Here is a 21,469-nt window from a genome sequence, read left to right as displayed (position 1 = left end):
TTCCTCTGACACAGGAAAGGCTTATGAAAACTTGTTAGCTCACAGCGTGGAATACTGGTTGATATGAATATAGCACAGCATGTCCTAATTAAATGTGATTTTATTCGCCATTGCCCCGTGAATTTTTTACATTCCGGGAATTAAGTTATCAATTCTAATCGTGCAGCATCTTCTTCAGAAGCACCCTTTGCTTAACCCATGGTCTTCATCAGGGCTATTCAAACGGACGAGGAAGCACGCATGGGGACAAGCCTGAAGGGTGAAGGGGGATTTACTTTCTTATAATAAAAACCTTCGAGCGCTTGGAACGGTCCAGATCTTGATTGAGTTATCACTTCATTTTCTGCTCTTGGGATGCTTTCACTGCATGAGCGCTGGCACCTAATATCATCTGCTCTTCGCATGGTACAGCATTCATGATAACGTCGAGGCTAGGGGTAATCCCTATAGGTAAAATCGGGTATCCACTTCGCTAGTATTTTGGTAAAGTAGTGTACATGACATTTGGCGTTTCATTTCTAATAATGCATTCAGGTACTATGACGTAATCGCATGGTATTTTATGGAGAGCCCAGCTGGGATCAAATGTGGTTACGTTCGATCAATTCTAACACTTCAGTAATTAGTCGTGTTGAATGAAACAGTTCCCAACATCGTCAGAAAACTCCTTAGAGGGAACTTTGTGGAATCTGCGCAAATCCAAACTTTTATTTTATTTTATTTTTTGATTATTTCGAGCCGCACTTTTCAAGAATGGCATTCTGTAGGTAATCACCCGCGTGGATTCCTCTCGGGATTTCTTGCAATTTCTCTATGGTAGCAGGAAGCAGTTGTCACTACGTCCATTGATTGGCTGGCTATTTGCATAAAGCAAACACCGTTTCTATCACAAAAACCTCAATTATACTCTTCCCTCTCAGCGCTGTTTGCAGAAGGCATCATCCAATGATTGTTTGCACAGCGCATATACAAAACGTCAGCGAGTAGCTGGGAGTTACAGTATGCCCGCTTTCACGTGTTTATCAAGTTCAGGAACAATCGAACGATCGCGCGCTGCCCCGGATGAGCTATTTTTAGCAACAGAGATGCTTCTCAGACAGGCCATTACGTGCTTGGATGACGACAGAAGCTCGCGCCAGTTTGTTCGCCCGCCTAAGGTAAGAGTGGAACCAAACAATCGGACAGCTGTTCACTCGCTTGGTCACGTGAGTAAGTGACGTCAAAAACACCCTTTTTTTGGCAGTTCGGCGGTTGCAAAGATTTCGTTTCTTCAACTTTGCAATTCCTTTTTTGTTTTTCAATTGAAAAAAATCCTCGTTCACCAACCAAGACTAATCTCGAGTTGCCTTAAATCGCTTCCTGAAAAATCCAGAATGTATACTATGCAAATTCTTAAAAGTATCTGGATTTGATGCAACGATTATGTTCTCAATGGATTATTTATAAGTAGATGCCACCAGCTACGGAAACTAAATCACGCTATCTCTGGAAAATTTTTAAAATACTTATTCCACATTAAAAAAACGCAGAGAGACACATTTCGAAGTGAACACCAGCGATTCTTTTTCAATGTGGATAACAACCAAATTAGATCAAGGAAACCAAATGGAATTGAAACTCAGCAACAATTATCTTTTGAAGTCCTCGACATTCAGAAAATCGGATTGTTTTGAAAATTACCTCTCACCAGATTTTGGATTGCTGAGCTCTGACGCCACCCAAGGTCCGAGCCTCTGCGTCCACTCTCGGTGACGACACTTGTTTCTTAAAAGACCAAACTGGAAGCAAAAACCATAAATGAAATAAATATATTGTATTTTCAAAAGTATCCAGACAGTACCTGTCAGGAATAACTGTAAAAGTAACTGCGTCCATGCAGGAATCAACGAAATACAATAGATGGATAGAGGCGTTGAGCTTAATAATTTCCAACGGGGAGTCACCATAGTGTCCCATATTAGCAATCAAACTGTTTGTGCCGTTGCAGCAAGCTGCAACGAAACGCAAAACTCCATGGGAAAACTACAGTCGGGAAAAGTATAGGAAGACCAGAAAATGACGGAAAGAGAATGGTAGTCGGGCAGAAGAATGGTACATAGATTCCGTCAGTCCTCATCGAATACTGTCAACCAGGAGTCCAGAGTGATTCCAGGAACTGATATTAGTACAAGAATGATACTTAGGGACCTATATAGTATCCAATTTTAGGGAACAGTTGCGGTATAGACCAAACATCGCACCACGCAGTGAAAGGCGTCGACTTGCACAATCCTATTGTAATTGGTTCTTGGAACGTTGAAAAGCTTTGTTTTGGAGCGACACATCATTTATCACTCCATAATACGGTTTTTGCTCTGAGGGCCTGGTTTGGGTCTGCCGGATGTTCGAAGAGCGTTATTTACCATGTGCCATCCCAGTTGAATTTGTCGGTGGTACTGTCACCGTCTGGAGTTGTTTCTCGTGGTTTCAGTTTGAATCATTGGTCATCGTTTCAGAAAAATGAATACCGTGCGATACATTGATATTCTGGGAAATTCCGCTCTTTCTACACTGTGACAGCAGCAGCAGCATGGGGGTTCTTTTCTGTTTTAACGTATCAGTAAACCATATCCTACCACACAGCCCGTAGTGACTTAATCTCAAGACATGTGAAAACTTCATTGGCTTGTCCATTGACCTTAAGACATTGAACACTTTTGCGATGAACTTGAAGGTCGGTTTCGGGCTAGGCCAATACAATCGCAGTCAACAGCCAAATTGATCACTGTGTTGATGGAGGAATGAGCCCAAAGACCATCTTCTTGTAATGAAAAATTGATTCGGAGTCTACCGAAAAGAAAATGGTGGATCGACATCTTATGATTGTATCAATTAAAGGTTCTTCGAAACATGAAGGTCACCGGTTACTTTTGCCAATATAATGTAAATATATCCCAGACGGGAATCAATCTCAACAGAATGATTCTGATTATTGTAACTGAACTAGGAATACGAGCACTTACGCATTGTATAATCATCTTATGGTGTCTATTTTTGTGATCGCTCTAAGCATAGCACATTAAACAGATCTTTTTTTAACTAAATGATAAAATTGATTAGTGTATTTACTTACCGATAAATAATTACTACAAACTTTGGATCCCCACAGGATATGGAACCGGTCTTCCGTTGCTTTAACAAACACGGCAGATCATAACGTCAGACCTCCATGTGATGTGCATCTGGTGAAGCAGCATTTTTATTGTTCAGTGTTAATTCCTAATTTTTAGAGGTGATCAGATATTGTAGATTATGTACATTAGCCGATACACACACTGACCAGAAAAATACAAACCTTTGTATTAAGACAGTCACCGACAGAAGAAATGCAAATAAATGCGAATAGATCAAAAGAAATGGAGAAAAATGCAAATAGATCCAAAGAAATAAAAAAAAAATGCAAATAGATCCAAAGAAAACTGACATGGGGTGATGCTTGTTGAGTATAAATAAAGACTGCACAGGCTGAGTGCAGTAATCTGAAGCTAGAATGGGGAAAACGCGTGATCTTTCAGACTTCCAAAAAGGTCTTATCGTGGGCATGTTTAGCAGGAGCCACGATTCAAGAAATGAACGACATAACTGGTTTCTCAAAGGCATCTCAACGGATTTTAATGATTGGAAAGCAAGCGATTTTCCACATCTCAAAGGCGTAAATGTGCCATAAAAACAATACTTCAAGAGCGAGCCGTTATATTTCTAAGGAGGAGAGTACGGAAATATAGGACATACAGTGTGCAGCAAATAACATCTGAACCCAACCTAGCCCAGTTCTGGGCTAGGTTGGGTTCAGGTGCGCAAGGAAATTGAAGAAATTGGGTATGGCAGTTGCCTGCGTATTCGGGAGCCACTTGTTTCAGAAAAAAAACAAAACAAAACAAAAAAAAAAAAAAAAACGGAAAAATCTGCTTGCTTGCAGTGGTGTCGAGTACGTCGTGATTTGGACAGTGGAACACGGATGAAATTCATGTGGTCAGACGAACCACGATACACTTTGTTTTGCACTGATGGTAGGCAGAGAGTGTGCTGAGACCCTCACGAAGTGATGGACCCTGCTTGTCTTGTTAAGACAACCCAAGTATCTGGATGTGGTATCATGGTATGGGGAATGTTTTGTTGACACGAACAGGGCACATTGATGTCGGTGGAAGGTCGGATGTCATCCAGGAAGTACCTGAATTTTGTATCAAATCTACTACACCCTGCAGTATTACAATTTTATTCCGAAGGTAATTGCCACTCTTTGGATGACAGTATAACAATGCATCGTGCCAGAATCTTTCAAGAACAGTTCGGAGAACATGACACGGATATCCATCATTTTTCCTGGCCTCCACATTCACTGATCTCAATCCTGTTGATAATGTGTGGAATATGGCTGGAGAAAGATATTCGGCAACGAAGCCCTCTTTTTTCAAGTTTTTTCTAGTAGTTACAATTAGACCAAAACTCACTAAAACACCTTATAAAATCCTCTGCCGCACATTTGCTGTTATTCGAAACAAATGTGATCCCGATTCGAAACTGAATGCAGGTTCGTATATTTTTGACCAATGTATATTAAGCATAACATTTTATGATGTAATCCATTTTGTGAGAAGAGTAAAAATATTTTGTTGGAATGCTTAGTGTCGATCTGCAGCAAGTTTTGGGAGAGGAGGGGAAATTCAAGCCATTTTGTTTATGTTGCCTCCCTGATGCGACTGAATTAAAATTTCTGATGCTCCGTGTTCTAAGGTTCTTTGAATCGAATTTTTGGAAAAATTCCGAAGTCTCTGAACTCTATTTCCACCGGTGGTCGTGATCCACTGATTAAATTACACAAATCTAATAAGAACATTGAAAACGAGGACGTTTGCTACAACCAAATACATTGCTTTTATAACATTGTGTCAGACAGAATGCAAACCGTTTTGTAAAAAGTGGTATTTGCCTGTACATTAAGAAAAACTCTGCTGTCCACAACAAAAAAAGAAGTAATAAATGTCCCGAGGAATGTGGACATAGTAGGAAGGCCTAACAGAAGATTCCAGAGACAGACCACTACAGTTTATTCTTTTATATTCATTGAAAGTTGGAAGGCTTGAAGAAAGTCCAGTACAACAATATGCCAAGCCATTATGCAACTCATTTTCTGTTGTCGGTCAACATTTACAGCGCAGGTGGTAGTATCGTCTTCGTCAGTGTCTTGGGGAAGACGTTGTTGTATTTGTTGTGCCATATTTGCGTTATGTGAGATTTTCAGTACACCAAAATACTCTCTGGCGGTCTGAATTGTCCCTATTTTCAGAATCAATCTATTCGCCAACAGCGCTGATGACCAAATGTGTCCACCAACAGTTTTCTGTTACCATGATGATAGTTGATACTTTAAAATTTTGTGTTCTGTTGTAAACGGCCTTCTCTCGCATTGTTCTTTCTTCATCCATATATCACTTTCTCTCTCTCTCTCTTTTTTTTTTTTTTTTTTTTGTTTTCTATCAGGAAATACTGCCTCAGAACTGCGGCTCTCATTGTGTATGTTGGATAACATAAAAATCAAATATTTTCTTTCAATCTTTAATATTATTAAGCTAAAAAAAAAAAACCAATAAAAATAGAAAATAGCGATTAACCTCCGTTTCATTGTTTAATTCTTTTTGAATAATCGTGGTATAATTTGTTGCAGATCCCAAAATTTTGCATTTTTTTACGTTTTTTGCTGGTTTGACTCTTCGCTCAAACCAGCATCCCGACCCCTGTTCTATTATGTTTCTTTCTTTCTTTTATTCAATGCCTTTTATGTGATTTCCTTCTTTCCGTTTTCTACATGGTTTCATTCTTTCTTTTTGTCTGTTCTCCTATATGGTTTTCTTCTTTCAGTTAATTGTTCTGTTTTTTTCTTTATTGTTTGTTTCTTCTTTGCTTTTTGTTTCTATTTTTTCAACTTAGTTTCCTTCTGTCTGTTTTTCTATATGGTTTCATTCTTTCTTTTTTGTTTGTTTTCTCATATGGTTGACTTCTTTCAGTTACTTTTTCTGTTTTTTGTGGTTCCTTCTTTATGTTTTCTACGAGGGTTTTCTTCTTTCTGCTTTTTCATGTTTTTCTACATGGTTTCCTTCCTTCTGTTGTTTTCTCTTTTTTATAATTTTTTCGTTTCTATCTTTCTCTCTTTTTCTGCATTGTTCTGTATATCTTTTCTTCTATTTTCTGTACATTTTTCTGTTTTTTTGCGCAATTATTCTTATCCTGTTTTTCCTCTATTTTTATATATTAGCTTTCTCTTTTCTTATTTTTTTAAAATTTGTTCTTATGTGTTCTGCTTTTCCCTCTTTGGTTTTTCTCAGCTTTTCTGTGTGTTTTTTTGGTTTTTTCTTCTTTGTTTTTATCTGCTTTCTATCTATCACTATTCCTTTTTGTTCTCTCTCGCTCTCTGTCTACCGTTTTAGCAACTACCGATATTAGTAGTAACAGTTTTGTTTTTCCTAAGCCATTCATCGCCTTTATCTTGTCTTCATTGCGCGACATCCTTATTACAATCAGCAGCTTTCATGGCAGGCCGTGGCATGACTCCAATATACGAAAACTAGTTCACTAATACCAAAAATGTCAAAGGTTCATTGAAGACCCGCTGTTTTCATAGTTCCGTACGCAAGCGAGATGGCGAACCAGTGCCAGCGATCTAGTAAACGTGCTTTTGTTTATTAAATAGCCTGCAGAGGTCCTGGCAAACAAAAGGAAACACGGACAGCGTCATGAGCCCGCACAAATATCGACGACACGTGCGGTGAAGGATGTTTCCGTTACCAAAAATCATCGTAATATGACCCCCGGTTGAATGCCAGTGTTTTATTGCCTCGAAGAGATCCTCAATAACGTGTTTTAATATTGCCCTTCCACAATCCGCTCATGGAGTGAACCGATGTTCAAGGTTTAGTCATCAATCAAGAGATTTAACACAACCGTTGTGACGTCATTCGTTGCGTCACTGGTCTTGCTGGAATTCCTTTATGAAGATAGGCACCTCAATGTTGGGGCTGCCCATTAAGTGCCTGGGAGGATTATTCTTGTAAACTACACTTTATCATTGGGTAAGCACCACTCGCGCTGTCTGCTCTTTAGCACAATTTACCAAAATGGATATTATAGGTAATGGAGGGCAATGTCAGCACTTTTCTAGGAAACATCCCCAATAGCGGCTTTAACGATTGCGGTTTGCAATGACGTCACTTCCTCCTTTCCTGAAGTATTGATTGGCGTACATTTTTTTTTCTATTTTGCATCGCTAAGGCCTAGCATTAGTATTTTTATAAGGGACATTAAAGACACGATGGTGTATTAGGGCACGACAGGGATGCGAGGAAATAAGGTTAGTATAAAGATAAAATACGGGGCTTTGACAATGCAGAGACGAAAGTTTTTAGGGACAACAACACATTAACATTTCGGAAACGGCTCTGTGCAGACACTAAAATAAGAGGCATTAATGCACATCGCTGTCAGAAAATACATTAAATTAGCCAGTTTACGGTACACAGCTTTAATAAAAAGGTCACATCGATTTTAAGGGCAGGCAACGCTCCAGAATTGACCAAGGGTCTGGGTTGACCTCTTTTTGTTACGATTACCAAGGATGATAAAATTATTAAGAATTACTTAAAATTTATTGACAAATGCATTTCGTACAACAGTCATGCGTACTTAGTATACAGTGAGGCAATAATTTCGGCTTTACTATGAAATAATATACGAAATAGTAATTGAGATTAAAAAAAGTTTAATAAATAAATGACGTTGGAAATTTCTCAGATTAATACAAACGTTGAGGGTTTTAACAACAGCAGAGGGAGTCATATCACAAAATTATTTTTCGAATTGTTAATTAGAACACCAATAGATAATACTCTGGAATCACAGGTGTTTTCGAGAGTGAAGGATGTAAAGTATCTTACTTCGGTCTCTATCAAATCGCTGGTGGACAGGATTCATGGAGTTGAAATCTTCACTGCATTGCTATGCAATCGCATGTTTCCTATTATATGTTGTTGTTGTAATAGGGTTTTAGGAGCATGGCAACTAAGGCCATATTGCTCTGTGTATATTGCCTGTAAATTGTGTGTTCTGTGGTCGATTCTCTGTTTGCTGGACGAAAAACTCTGTTTCTGGGAGAAAAAACCATACCCCGCCTGAGACCGAATAACTCAGCCACGTCGTGAAAAAGGTCAATAAATATTCCTCCCGTCATCAACGGTACTCGAACTAAGGTCTTTTTTCGGGAATACAGGTGTCTTCTTGCGTATTGTGCAGCATCACGACGACTTTATTACGCCACCTATCAACTAGCATGAATTTCAATAGGTTTAAATAAAAACCGAACTTCACTTTGCATCTCTTCTGGCGTATACACTGTTAGTGGAGTTACTGTTTTAAAACAGCGCAATATTACCGATGATGCCATCGCCACATTTCACAAGTAGTTGGTTCTGTTTTCATCTTTTCGGTAATAACACAAACAAAACTGCGTTTAATTAAATAACTCTTTCTCGTGTAGAAATCCCAGAACTTCTAAAAAACGAAAGCATTTCAAATTCCCAAAATTTGTTTAAGTAACCTTTTGAAGCGACGCCACTTATGAAACAACCAAATGAAGAATATGATGAAAAGTATTGCAGTTGCCGACCGCCCTATAGACTCTCCAGATGACAAAACTCGCACAGAAAAGAGGTTCCAATTTCGAAGCATCCAGGATCTGACTGAAAATGAATCCCTTGCTAGCCGAAGAAAAGCAACTTTTAGTTCGGAGAAACGATTACTTGGAAGTGTGCCCGTTCGGGATAATGGAGAGGGGAGGGAAAGGAAAGAGTAGACGCAGGGAAGTAAAAAGATGAAGAGCCAAATCTTGGCACCAAGTCCGGACGCGGAAACTTTAATGATCTTTAAGTAGTGGCAGAACACAACGTCTCGCTGCTGGCCCCTTGAAAGGGCTTTACATTTAGGTTAACTCACAATTAATAGCCACTAATGGCAAAGTCTGTGTTCTCTTAGACTTGCACACGATGGATGGAGTGTGTGGATTGTCGCGTGCATATAATTGCCCCAGAAATGCATTCCACGAACAAGAACAGAAAAGAATAAAGCAAATGCGAAGTTATTGTCTCTTGAGAAGTCAACTGACATGTCTACGGACACAGTTTCTGTGATCACGTGATTTCTATAATGCAATGTGATCGTTCTCACAAGCAAACAGTGCTCTCCAGCTGAGTTACTCATCCTGAGGAGAAAATTGTACAAAATATTTCAGCTACACAATTTCATGTTTGCTACTGTGGAATCGGAGTAAATTATATACAGAGCAGGCCTCCGTAGCCGAGTGGTCAGGAGCGGGAGTGCAGTAGCACACACACTCCTTGAGTAAACCGGCGTTCAAACCCCTGACTGCTAAATACGGTCGATCTGTCAACTCGCACTGGACCAGCGTGGCTGATTATGGTCCATTTCCCTCAACCAGAATTGTTGTGGAGGCTTTCATCTTGCAGTGGGTTGATAATGGCTGCAGTTTTTTAGTCCTAATTAAATACAGCTGTCATAAAGCATACGCTATTAGAAATAATTAAGATCCACCCTAATTTATTGGTCTGTTTTTCGGTGACTTCGACTTGTTCCCACAACTGAAGAAGCGCCTTGGAGATCAGAAACTTTCTAGAGATTTAGCACGTCATGCCTATTGTTAATAATTATGTTTGTGAGATTAAAAGACTACTTTTTTTTTCAAAGCAGAATGCCTTTTAATAAAACGAAAATTTTTCAATAAAATAGTGAAGATACAAATCTCACGAACTATTCTTAAGATGCAAACCAAGTGAACTGTTGGAGTCATAAGATATAAACCAAATGTAGAAGTATTTTACCGATAGTTTCATTACAAAAATACAGGACTGATAAAAAAATAACGAGACTGAGCACGTATCTCTGATAAATCCCACCTCACTGGGGCGATGCTTTGATGAATGTCGCTTGACACGTTACTGCGTATCAAGGCGTGTTTATAACTCCTTTCGTTGCTTTTGTAATTTGTGCGCCAGCGTTTTAAGTCAGTGTAGTGTTTTTGTGCTTAATCATGTCGAAGAGTACAGAACAACCAGTGTAGATTAAAATTGGAAAGACAGAAACTGAACTTTATCATCTCAAGATCGATTCTCCGCGCCAGTCTCATCCTTATCCAGTGGAAATTACAATTTACAGCTGACAAATATCCACCTGCTAGTAGAAATCCACTTCAGACTACCGTCAACAATTTAGTACTCAAGAACGTGTTCCCATCCAACCTGATTGTCTCTATTATGCCCTCGGCATAGATCACTGCAAATTCTGCAGTGACAACAGGTACAGGAATCGCGCCCTCAAGAATATTTAATATCCATTGCTATATAGCGTAGCAACTAATTCTGTTTTGACCAGTTTTTCATAAAAAAATAGCATACTCTTGGCAAACTTCTAGTGTTATAGGCATGATTAATCACTCATTCCATCTTCAGAAGAAATAATGTGTTAAAGAAAATTCGTATAGATATTCTGACAACCTGCAGGTAATCCTAATTTGAATTTGTAAATTATAAACTATAAATAAATATCGATGCTATGCTGGTGATAGCCATAAATATTAATTAATCTGTACATAAAAAGCCGTTATAGTGGTCTGTAAACATTTACTTCAAGGGCCTCAACGCACCCGGAAATTCCGGTTTTTCATCCAGCAAAACAGAAAATCGACCACGGAACACGCAATTTGCAGACAATATGCATGGAGCAATATGGCCTTAGTCACTAATGCTCCTAAAACCCTGCTACAACAACAACTCAATGCACCAGATATGGCTCCTATGACTATTTTCTGTTCCATAAACTTAAAAGAAACTTTAACTTTGAAAAGCAAATGATTTTAAGGTATGTTGGGCAGACAACTTCTGTAATTGAGACCCACTAATAAGCGGGTCTCGATTACACAACTTGCCTGTCCATCGTGTAGTAGTATCAAGTTTCGAGACAATAGGATTCCCATAATGTTTTTTATACGATATCAATGATTTTAAGACCTGAAAACAAACTTCCTGATAGCTTTTGAAGATTCAGAAAGTTTTAGACTTCCAGAACTGGAAAGAAAGGTGAAATGATGCGAGCTGAAGGAACATACTTTCAAAAGGATTAACCACCCATCTCTGTAACTACAATGTCTTAGTGTTACTGGATTCTGTTTTGGTACTTTTTTTTTATTAGCCTTCGTATAACGCCCTTGTGGGTAGCACAGTTGGTAGAATCGCCGTCCTTCCCACACCGGGTGGAAACGACCTGAGTTCGAGTCCCGTCGATGACGTGAGGAATTTTTATGGACCTTTTTGACAACGTACATGAGTTAGTCGGTCTTAGGCGTGGGTAGCATGGTCTTTTCTCCCAGAAACTCTAGGGTTTTCGTCCAGCAAACAGAAAATCGACCACAGAACCCACGCAATTTACAGACAATATACACGGAGCAATATGGCATTAGTTGCTGATGCTCCTTAAACCCTGCTACAACATCAACATTCGTATAAAGATTCTTATAATCAGAGCATTTTTAATTATTGTAACAGTTCATTCTAAACCATTAAAACATCAAATCTGACTAAGCCAACTTCATAATAAAAACGTAGTAAAATATACGTACTATTGCAGCTCAAATAAGAGAAAATTATTCTCTTATCGTTCGACCTCTAAATTCAGAGAGAAAAAAGATTAATTTTTACTTGCATTTGGATGGATGTAAAAGAGTCAGTCATTCATCCTCTCTCTCTCTCTCTCTCTTTCTTTCTCTGATTCTCAAGATGAGTCTCTTTCACGATGGCCTGTGTTTAACTCAAACACGCAGACTGTTAAAAAGCGTTCTTCGGTAATGACGAACTTCGTCTATCTTTCGTTTTTCCGAACGGGCACTTAATAATACTCCAGTAGTCCATGAGAGGCAATGTCAGGCACAGAAAATGCCATTAGCAAATACATTTACTTGCACACTGCTTTAATGGTTTCAGTGAGGGAATGTTTAAAAGATAATCGAAAATAATAGAAGCAACCTAGTCTGGGACTTCGCTGCCGGGATGAATAAAATGATGAGCTGAATCATCGAAAGCTACGTCACTACGCTGTCTTCTGCAAAGTTAAATCATTCGCGTGCATATTAGAATCGTGTATAATAAGCTATTTGGCTGACTAGGCTTATCAAAAACGAAACAGTGAGATAAAAATAAAACAGTTATTGCACACCGTGACATCTGACCTTATCAGCCCTCACATGCAATTAAGGGACGTCTGAATATAATAAATAGTTTAGTTATTTCGGTGGTAATATCGCTAGTGGGCAAGTTTTTCTTTGAGAAGCGCATGTCCTTCGTACAAAGTAGTCGTCAGTTAGTGTATACTTCTCCAAACATGTGTAATGGCTTTTACGAGACTGTGTTTTCCAGTGCGGTTGATTTATGGACAGCAAACCAGCGGCTGAGTCGCATCACAATGGAGATATTTATGAAGATAATCCGCATTGATGCAAATAAGGAATTGTGTTCGGAAGTACGCAATCCAACGACGTCTGGCAGAAGTCTGGTCGCATTTATTAGTGTAAGTACCGTTGTAACTTCTCGTTATACTTAATACCCTGACATTTCTCTCGAAAGAGAGGATGTTTATTGGATCCCAAAATGTTAAACCAGGTGCAGGTGAACTTTAGGGTAAATATCGAGCTGGGGATTAAGTTGTTAGTAATACTCCAGTTGCAGCTTCTCTGACGTACGCTGTAGGGGAAAATATGAGCAGCTAACTCATATTTGTTGGGCAAACTGCTTGATGAATAGTATCAGTATTAGTATTAAAATGACAGAATGATGCAAAGGAAAAACATGTCTTTCTTAGTTTCATAATTTATTCACGGTTAGTACAAATATTTATATCATCCATCTTTTAACCTACATGAGTTTTCCGACCTTTCAAGGTGACGTGATAACTTATTCCAGTAGTTAATTTCTTTTGGAATAAAGGGAAATTTTCTTACATCAAGTCTACCATAATCTTTCATTGATTTGACTCCGGGTCCCCTTGTTCGTATCATTCTAGGAAGAGAAAATAAGCTCCCATCATCAAGTTTGTTCAACCATTTTAAGGGCCTTAAAAAGATCAATCAGATCGCCAAAACAGATGCTTGGTTTGGACATTCTGAAAGTTGCAGAACTGGAGTTTCTTCTTCTAAGAATATCTCTTTGTGTCTACAACTAATGTCGTGGTTCTCCTACTTTGCACAGTGGAATAAACTTTACAGGTATAATTACTGTTTGTCTTTGACTGTTACCCCATTCAATGTCCTCAGGCTTCGAATGTAATTCTGAAAGTGTATTTTGGTTGGTTGGTTGTTCTAGGATTTCAGGCGCATCAGCAACTTAGGCCATATTGCGCAGTATGTATTATGTCTGCAAATTGCGTGTGTTCTGTGGTCGATTTTCTGTTTTCTCGCCGAAAAACTCGAGTTACCAGGCGAAAAAAACCATGCTATCTTCGCCTGAAACCGACTTAACTCCAGCCACGTGGAAAGCCCATAAAAATTTCTCGCGTTATTGACGGGATTCGAACCTTCAAGTCTTTTCCACCCAGTGTGAGCAGTTCGGCGATTATGCCAAGTACTCCCACGAGGGCAGTGTATTTTAAATGCAGGAACCACATTCTTGTAATAAGGACACTTCTTAGTCTCTTTAGACTAAGGACACTTCTTAGTCTCTTTAGACTAAGGACACTTCTTAGTCTCTTTAGACTAAGGACACTTCTTAGTCTCTTTAGACTAAGGACACTTCTTAGTCTCTTTAGACTAAGGACACTTCTTAGTCTAAAGAGACTTTAATTTTGATGTAACCTTTAGAAAGAATCGGTTGCAATACTAAAAGACAGCTTATATTTAATTTCAATTTACACATCTTACGAAGATGGCACCCAAAGATTTTATGAAACATAAAATGTCTTTTAGTACTTTAGGTTTTATTTATTTTTTTTATAAAATTTAAATCAAAATTAAACATCCTCTTAAAGCACAAATGTGTCCTTATTTTAACATTTCTAACGCTAACGCTGTTGAAAGAACTTTATTTTTGACTGCATTACGACTAAACTATTTTTCTCTTTATCGGTGCTACCCTTGGTAATTTTACTCGTAACTGTCAGTCCAGAAGCAGAACCTTGCATTTGCTAACATTAAAAGGTTAACAGTCATATCTAGACCAGTCTTGTATGGATAACTGTGACGTATATGGACGTAAACGATTAACAAGTCAAGGTAATGAGCACAGCAGAATGTCCAATGATGTGTCTGTTACCGCCCTGACAGAGGAATGTGAAGGTGCTATAAAAACATGTAAATGTTAGTAGTAAAACAAAACTGTGATCTCCTGAGAGAGAGAGAGAGAGAGAGAGAGAGAGAGAGAGAGAGAGAGAGAGAGAGAGAGAGAGTGTGCAATGTTTTTAACATAAGTCAACCTTATGTTCAACTGAAAGACTTTGAAAGAGGACTGATTATTGGATTATCAGAAGTTGAATGGCCAACAGGGCAAATTTCTGTTCGTGTGAATCTTGATGTTCGAACGGTTGGACGCTGTTGGCAACATTGATTACAAGAAGGCATTTGGACATCTTGTCTGGGCTCAGGAACCCTGTTCACCAGAGCCCAGACAAGATGGGTTAGACGGTCTCAGTTGCATGGATTTTTTTTGTCTCGGAAACTCCGATTTTCATCTATTAAACTGCAAACCGACTGAAGAATACGCTCAATTCAACGCCGTAATACTATTCCTGTATGCTTCCGTGTCGTGGAGTATGATTAGCAGACGATTAGCGGGCTACACTTTCGCCGTCTGCTCCCTCGTGTGCCTCTGACGCCATCCCGTTGCTGTCAGCGTTTGCAGTGATGCAGGAAAGAGAGAGAGAGAGAGAGAGAGAGAGAGAGAGAGAGAGAGAGAGAGAGAGAGAGAGAGAGAGAGTAGGTAGGAACAAGAAAGAATAACATCGTTCTATCTTTAGTGACAAGCCATGTTTCTGTTTAGGATCCACTGATGGCCGTTTTCGCGCGTCTGAGTACACATCAAGGACAGATGTGATCCAGTCAACACCAAAGAGTGACATGCCGCGAGAAGGCTAGGAATCATGGCACGAAGGCTATCAGTATCAATAGCCGTTCAACCCTAGTTTGATAGCGCGATGACGCCAAGGCATTATGTTGAACCCATTCTAAGACTTAGATCTCTACCCCAAAACCCCATCCAAAATTCTGTTTTCCAGCAGGACAATATGCACTCCTCCACAGTGGCTACGTGAATATGCTTTCTTTGATTTGGATACACTTTCTTGGCCATCACGTTCACAGATCTGTTATCCATCGAACAAGTTTTTCATATGACGACCTTTCATTAACCCCCACCTCTCAGCGCTTACCACCGTTGCCCAACTCACAACAGAAATGCAAGGAGCATGACTCAATGTTCGCCAAGATAATATTTGCTGTCTTCTTGATTCTCTACCACAACTTAGTTATTCACGAAGGCTATAGTTCATGTTGATGTTCCGCATTTTCAAAATATGTATAGGGCGAGAATTGCACAACTTCCACCCCCTGGAAACTTGGTCTTTCATTCAGCAAAATATAGTGACCGTAGTTTGCAGACCCGATACACTGACCTTATAGTCTAAAGTGATTTGAAATTAAAACGAAAACAAAAAAAAAGAAGATGTCGGGCAGATGCACGTATCCGGATTTTCTTGGAAAAGCAAAAGAGGATGGAATTTCAGTTATTAATTGAGAAAAATCATTCCAAAAGCATGCTTTTGTATATAATTAAGAAGCATTACATAAAAGTGCATGCTTTTCCAATAACCTTAGGGGTAATTACCCCAGGTACCCTCTCCCAGAGTCGTAGATATTTACAAATCTAGCTCAAAGTTGCGAACAATCTCTACTTTCCTTACTTTTTCTTTTCTTTCACAGGTTCATCCGTTCTTTGACCTTTTTCGTAGAGTTGTTTCAGTGGAAAGTGATTTAGCCTTAATTACGGATGTCCCAGCAGAGCCGACTTCCTGTTCGGGATTCGGTTCTGGTTATTTATCGATAGATCTCATGAGATTTACGTGGCCCATCATTATTGTTGTCTCATCTCATCTGCAAGACCTTATAGGGTACCAGCAACCCGTGCATTTTTCTTGATTTCTCAGTGATTTCATTTTCACGATTCCATTCACAGCTAAATAATCAAATCAAAAAACTTTTACCATTAGAGCGAAGCTGGATGCAATGTAGGTTACTAATAAGTCTCTCTGGTTGAGGAAGTACGATTTAGAGTGGGTTAAGCGTGTTTTTTGTAGTTAAAACTGGAATTGCCTTTCATTATTAACAACACCGAGGTTATAACAATAGCAATGAGAGTGGAGCAGACTGGTAATCGCATTTGTGCCAATATTGGTTGTGAAACGTTAGCGTTGAAAAGGCGCTGATAGCAACGTGAAGTTTCGTGCAGCAGTCTGAAAAGGTACCTTGCTGTGAATGAATGGGTCACGTGACATTATCACTGATCTACCTCAAAACAGCTTTCTTGCGTGACAAGTTTCATGCAATATTCGCTGCCACCTTACATACATCAATTCGAGTTACTCCACAAAGTGAAAGGACATCGTATTTACTGAACCTGCGAACAATTTCTGAAATTTGTACCAGAAATCCAATTTGTTAACTGGTTTTATGGACCCGGAAAATAGCTGCTTCTTTTTTTAAAGTTTAAAAGTAGCCTGGATACTTCATTTGTTCATAATCCTTTTCGCTTATTCCCAGCGAATCATTTTATTATTATATACATTGAATAACCGCTTTATTAGGTACACCTGCCTAACAGTGAGTAGGTTCCCTCTTTATCACTCAGAATAGCCTGGATTCGTTATAGCACGAATTCAGCGAGGTGTGTAAAGCGTGCGACAGTGCTGCTGGTTCATGTCCATCCAATTGCTTCCTACAGTTTTTACAAAGTGGATGATTGCGTTTTTAAAATTAGATGGATCTCTGTTCTCAAGAGCTCGTTCCACCTCATTCCACAGATGCTCAAATTGGATTGATTATTGCTGTAGAGTGAATTCAATTGTGTGTTCATGAAACCAGTTCGGAGAAATTTCACATTTGACATAGTACAGCCACAATGCCGTTGAAGAATCCATTTCCACTGCAGCCATAAAGGCATGTGCCTGGTCGGAAACATTTCTAGATATCTTATGGCATCCAAATGTTGCTCCACTCGTATCAATGGTGCCCATGAAACACCATTTCCTGGCAGAATGGGTCTATGGATCATGCTGTTCTTCCCATATTTGAAACTCCCATCAGAGTGAAGCAGCAATAACCGGGAATCCTCAAACTAGCAAACATTCATCCAAATCTCTACTGTCCGATGTTGGTGTCCCTGAGTCCACTGTGGGGGGATTGATTATAACCACTGTACTATCCGCGTGAACTCAAGCCATGGACAAGTCGGCCTCTTCGCGGTTTTCAGGTTTTATCCCACGGAAAGTTGGGTTTTCCATCCAGATAAAGGCCAACTGTATATAAAACATACACCATTTACAATACGATATTCTAACGCCTCATAACCTTAATTACTTTGACGTAAAAACAAATAAATTATATTAATCGGTGCAGTTTAACGAAAGAGTACATACTAAAAATCCTTGACACACTCAGCCATCCAAAGTTTCGCATATGAAAAAGTTCATCATCAGGTTTGTATCTTTACTATTTTGAAAATTTTCTAGCTCCATAACCCCATGTTAACCCACTGCCAGTGAGAAACCGTTGTATTACAAGTTCTGATACACATGAGTACAATTCTGCTACGCCCCTAATTCTTCCTACTATTTATTTTAATTTCTTTTTTTTTTTAATTTAAACCTCTCAGCAGTTTAGTTTCAAGAAACTCGAAAAGCTAGGCAAGGAAAATGATTGAAAATTAGATCGAGATTTTTATTTCGAAAAGTGTCACTGATCGTAGTTATAAGAAACAGAATTTCAGAGAAAAGATGAGCGAATAAATAATTCTCTGTTATGTACACGCAGTATATTACTAAAAAGGGTCAAATTCCAATCAGCAATATTCCTCATAATCGTGTAGTTCCCGTGATTAACTTCGTGATTGGTCCAATATTATCCAGAAAGCATGTTCTAATGAGTGAAACTGGGCAATTTAGTCTGATGAATGCGAGGAGTAAACCACTTGAAAATTATTGAACCTATCTTAGTTCATTACTAACTGCTGAGCTGTCTCTGCCCTTCTGATCGATATTACCGGAACTAAAGCTGCTCGGGACTTTCCGTCAAGAGTTGAAAGTAGAATCTTGTAAGTAGATCAAAAATCGTATTTCTGATGATCCTGCCTGTACATGTGCAAATGACGTTTTAGTAAATAATAAAATGTACTTTCTACTGCCAAAATGATCCGGTTCTTAAATATTCAGATACTTTTTTTCGACATCGTTTGTATACGATTTTCCAGCAGCCGAAAAGAGACCCAGAATCCATCTGGATGATTAACAACTTTATATTGGCTGACTACCAACCAGATCGTGTGTTGTTAAAATGCCAAGGTCCGACTTTTCAAATCGTTCCAGATAGCTTTCTTTGAGACTGCACACCCAATTAGATAAGTGGCCCGATGACTACATTAGAAGCTGTTTAGGGTTCATTTCGAGGCGTCTACCCACCAGGATCGCGTCGATAGTTGCAATTTTTCAGACCATATTTGTAACTGCTCCAAGTCGTTTGGAACCATAAATTGGGTTTGGTCATTAACCCCTTAAATTAAATCGCCTTTCTTCCACCTAAAAAATAAAATATTATTTCAAACATTTCTAGTCAACGAATAAAATTTGTACCAATTCCCCTTCTATTCAACACTCTTAGATCCAACAGAACTAATGAGTCTGTAGGCTGTAACAATGTGTAAAGAAATATTGCGTTCTTCTACTCAAAATTGTAGCAATATTTTCTCTTAAAGCAGAATAAACATCTTAATTTTCAGATCATCATGGCGTACGAACATGGCGGATAAAGCACTCGTATTGTTTTGTATACAAGTATATGTTGTGGGCGTTTTCCACAACATGGCCCAGTTGGTCGGTCTCGGGCTAAATGCTTTTTTTTTTCTTGTGAAACTTTGGTTTTCCATCCCAGAAAGCTGGAAAATGGACCACAGATAATGGTTCAATTACCTTAGCAATATTTCATTGCCAAGTTAATTGAACTGGACTGCATTTGAAAAACTCAATCTCTTCTTTCGAGCGATAGAAGTTTCATTGTCCAGGGTTTGTGTACGATTTTCCAGTAGACGATTCTTGGTATATGATTTTTTCAGCATCTGTAAAATGTGTATACGCAACAGGGTTGTTAATTTTACAAATTCCCGATTTACAAATGCAACTTCCTCTTTATGTTGAGCGGGACAGCGAAAATCCTTCTCCCAACGTTTTATTGATTTAAATCAAATCAAAATAATCGATGGATCGTCGGTTATTTCGATTAAATTAACAGATTATCAGTTCCATGTTCTAACACCAAGACTGTGACTCATTAGTTTGATTAAGAACACGTGGAAAAATGAAAGCAATTAGGCAGCCAACAAGAGTACTTATGGAAATTTTCTCTGATAGGTTAAGCTCATTCTAAATGTGTTTATTTTAAGACTGTTCCTCATCCAATATCTTTTGACAACCAACTTTGAGTTAATGCTTACGCCTACACGATGTAGTCTCTTATTAAAGTAGATACACGCTGGCTTTTTATGGAAATTCCAACCACACACTGTCACGTGTTAAATGTATCGCAATTAGTAAGTTTTGCAATAGACGTCCTCCTATTGGGATTTTAAAATGTAAAAAACCATACTTAACACATTGAAATGAGAATTAATGGAGAAACATAATTTTGATTTTACTTATACATAATTCAGAAAATATCTGGACAGCTGTTGTCAAAAAGAACTGCTTAAAATCAAATTGAAGGATATACATTTAATAAACAATAAAAATTAAAAGGCAAAAGTGTATTACGTATTGGAAGAAATCCTTTTAGGTTGCAATACTAGTTTATCCTTGAATATTTGTTAATTTTGTTAAGCAATAATAATATATTGTTTTTTTCACTTTGTTTGGGGATTGAAACAAGTGTGCAAACAAAAAATCATGGCAGTTGTAGTGTAAACCTAATTAAACACATGTTAGTTTTTAATGTACCCAGTGCGATTTCGATTTTTGATTCTTAAAATTATTTAATTTTTCTTTCTTTTTCTGTGATTAACTGAAGTGAAAAGTAAATATAGTTACTCCTTATCAATTAATTTACTAAGATTATATTTTTATAGAACTATAAAACTTTATAGTTTTAAGTTCTCTAAGCTTAGCCGTTCAGTTTAATTACAACTGTATAATATTTATTACTCTTCTCCCATATACTTTTTTGTTTCTTTTCTCTCTTGTATGTGTGAAATTTATGAAAAATTTTTTGCGTTAAATTTGTATGGAGGAATAATAATAATAATAATAATAATAATAATTCCCGGATTTCTATTCGTTCAATTTTAATGAAATTTGGAATGGCTCAACAAATATTTTTAAAAGCCCAAAATATAAAATTTCATCAAAGTCTTTCCACTGGGAATCCCTCTCTTACATGTGGACGGACGGACAATGGACGCACATAAATATATGCGAAAGCGCCTAAAAATGTTGTCTAAACCTCTCAACAAAATCATCACCCGAGGGTCCTGCTTCTCACAGGAGCATAAGGATTTCATAGAGATGGAGAAAACAAGCCATCGAGATTGGAATCTGACTGTATCTTGATGTTTGATTGTGCGTGTCTATTCCATCAAGTACTATTGAGTCTTTTGGCGATGCCCATGAATTTAGTTTCCAACAGGAAAATTTAGCCTCTCAAGAAAAGATTGACAAAGATCTTTTTAGAAATACAAATATTTTAACCGGGAGAGTGACACCATGAGATGAATTACAGACAGTAGATCAATTCCTATTCTGGTTGTCAATGATTTTCAATCTCCAGAACAATTAAAATCAATAATGGCTCCATTATTCTTGCAGGGAAAACGTATCTCGCTCTATACAAGCTAAGTTATTGCAAATCCATCATTAAGGAATGATGTTTTCCTAATGACTGTTTATCATCAGATCAAATATTTCACAAACAACCCAATTCAAATACTATAAGAGTATTTACAATACATAGAGAAAGGTATTAACTATAGTCTAAACCAAACCATGACATCACAGTGACGTAATTCGCTGAAGAATTGGCGAAGCAAAACTCAGTAGCAATCTTCTCCTCACGAAACGATTGACTTGATTCTCG

At 38.2% G+C, this 21,469-nt stretch overlaps 1 protein-coding gene across 2 annotated transcripts in view; it reads left to right on the top strand.

Annotated features, from left to right (window-relative positions):
• LOC150087907 (uncharacterized) overlaps positions 1–21,469 on the top strand; it is a 172,297-nt gene that overhangs the window by 24,299 nt on the left and 126,529 nt on the right. The window lies entirely within an intron of this gene.

Source organism: Mastigoproctus giganteus, chromosome 3 (genome assembly GCF_048544385.1).
Source record: "Mastigoproctus giganteus isolate SK-2022 chromosome 3, ASM4854438v1, whole genome shotgun sequence".
Taxonomy (NCBI): domain Eukaryota; kingdom Metazoa; phylum Arthropoda; class Arachnida; order Uropygi; family Thelyphonidae; genus Mastigoproctus; species Mastigoproctus giganteus.
This window is presented reverse-complemented; position numbering and strand designations above follow the sequence as displayed.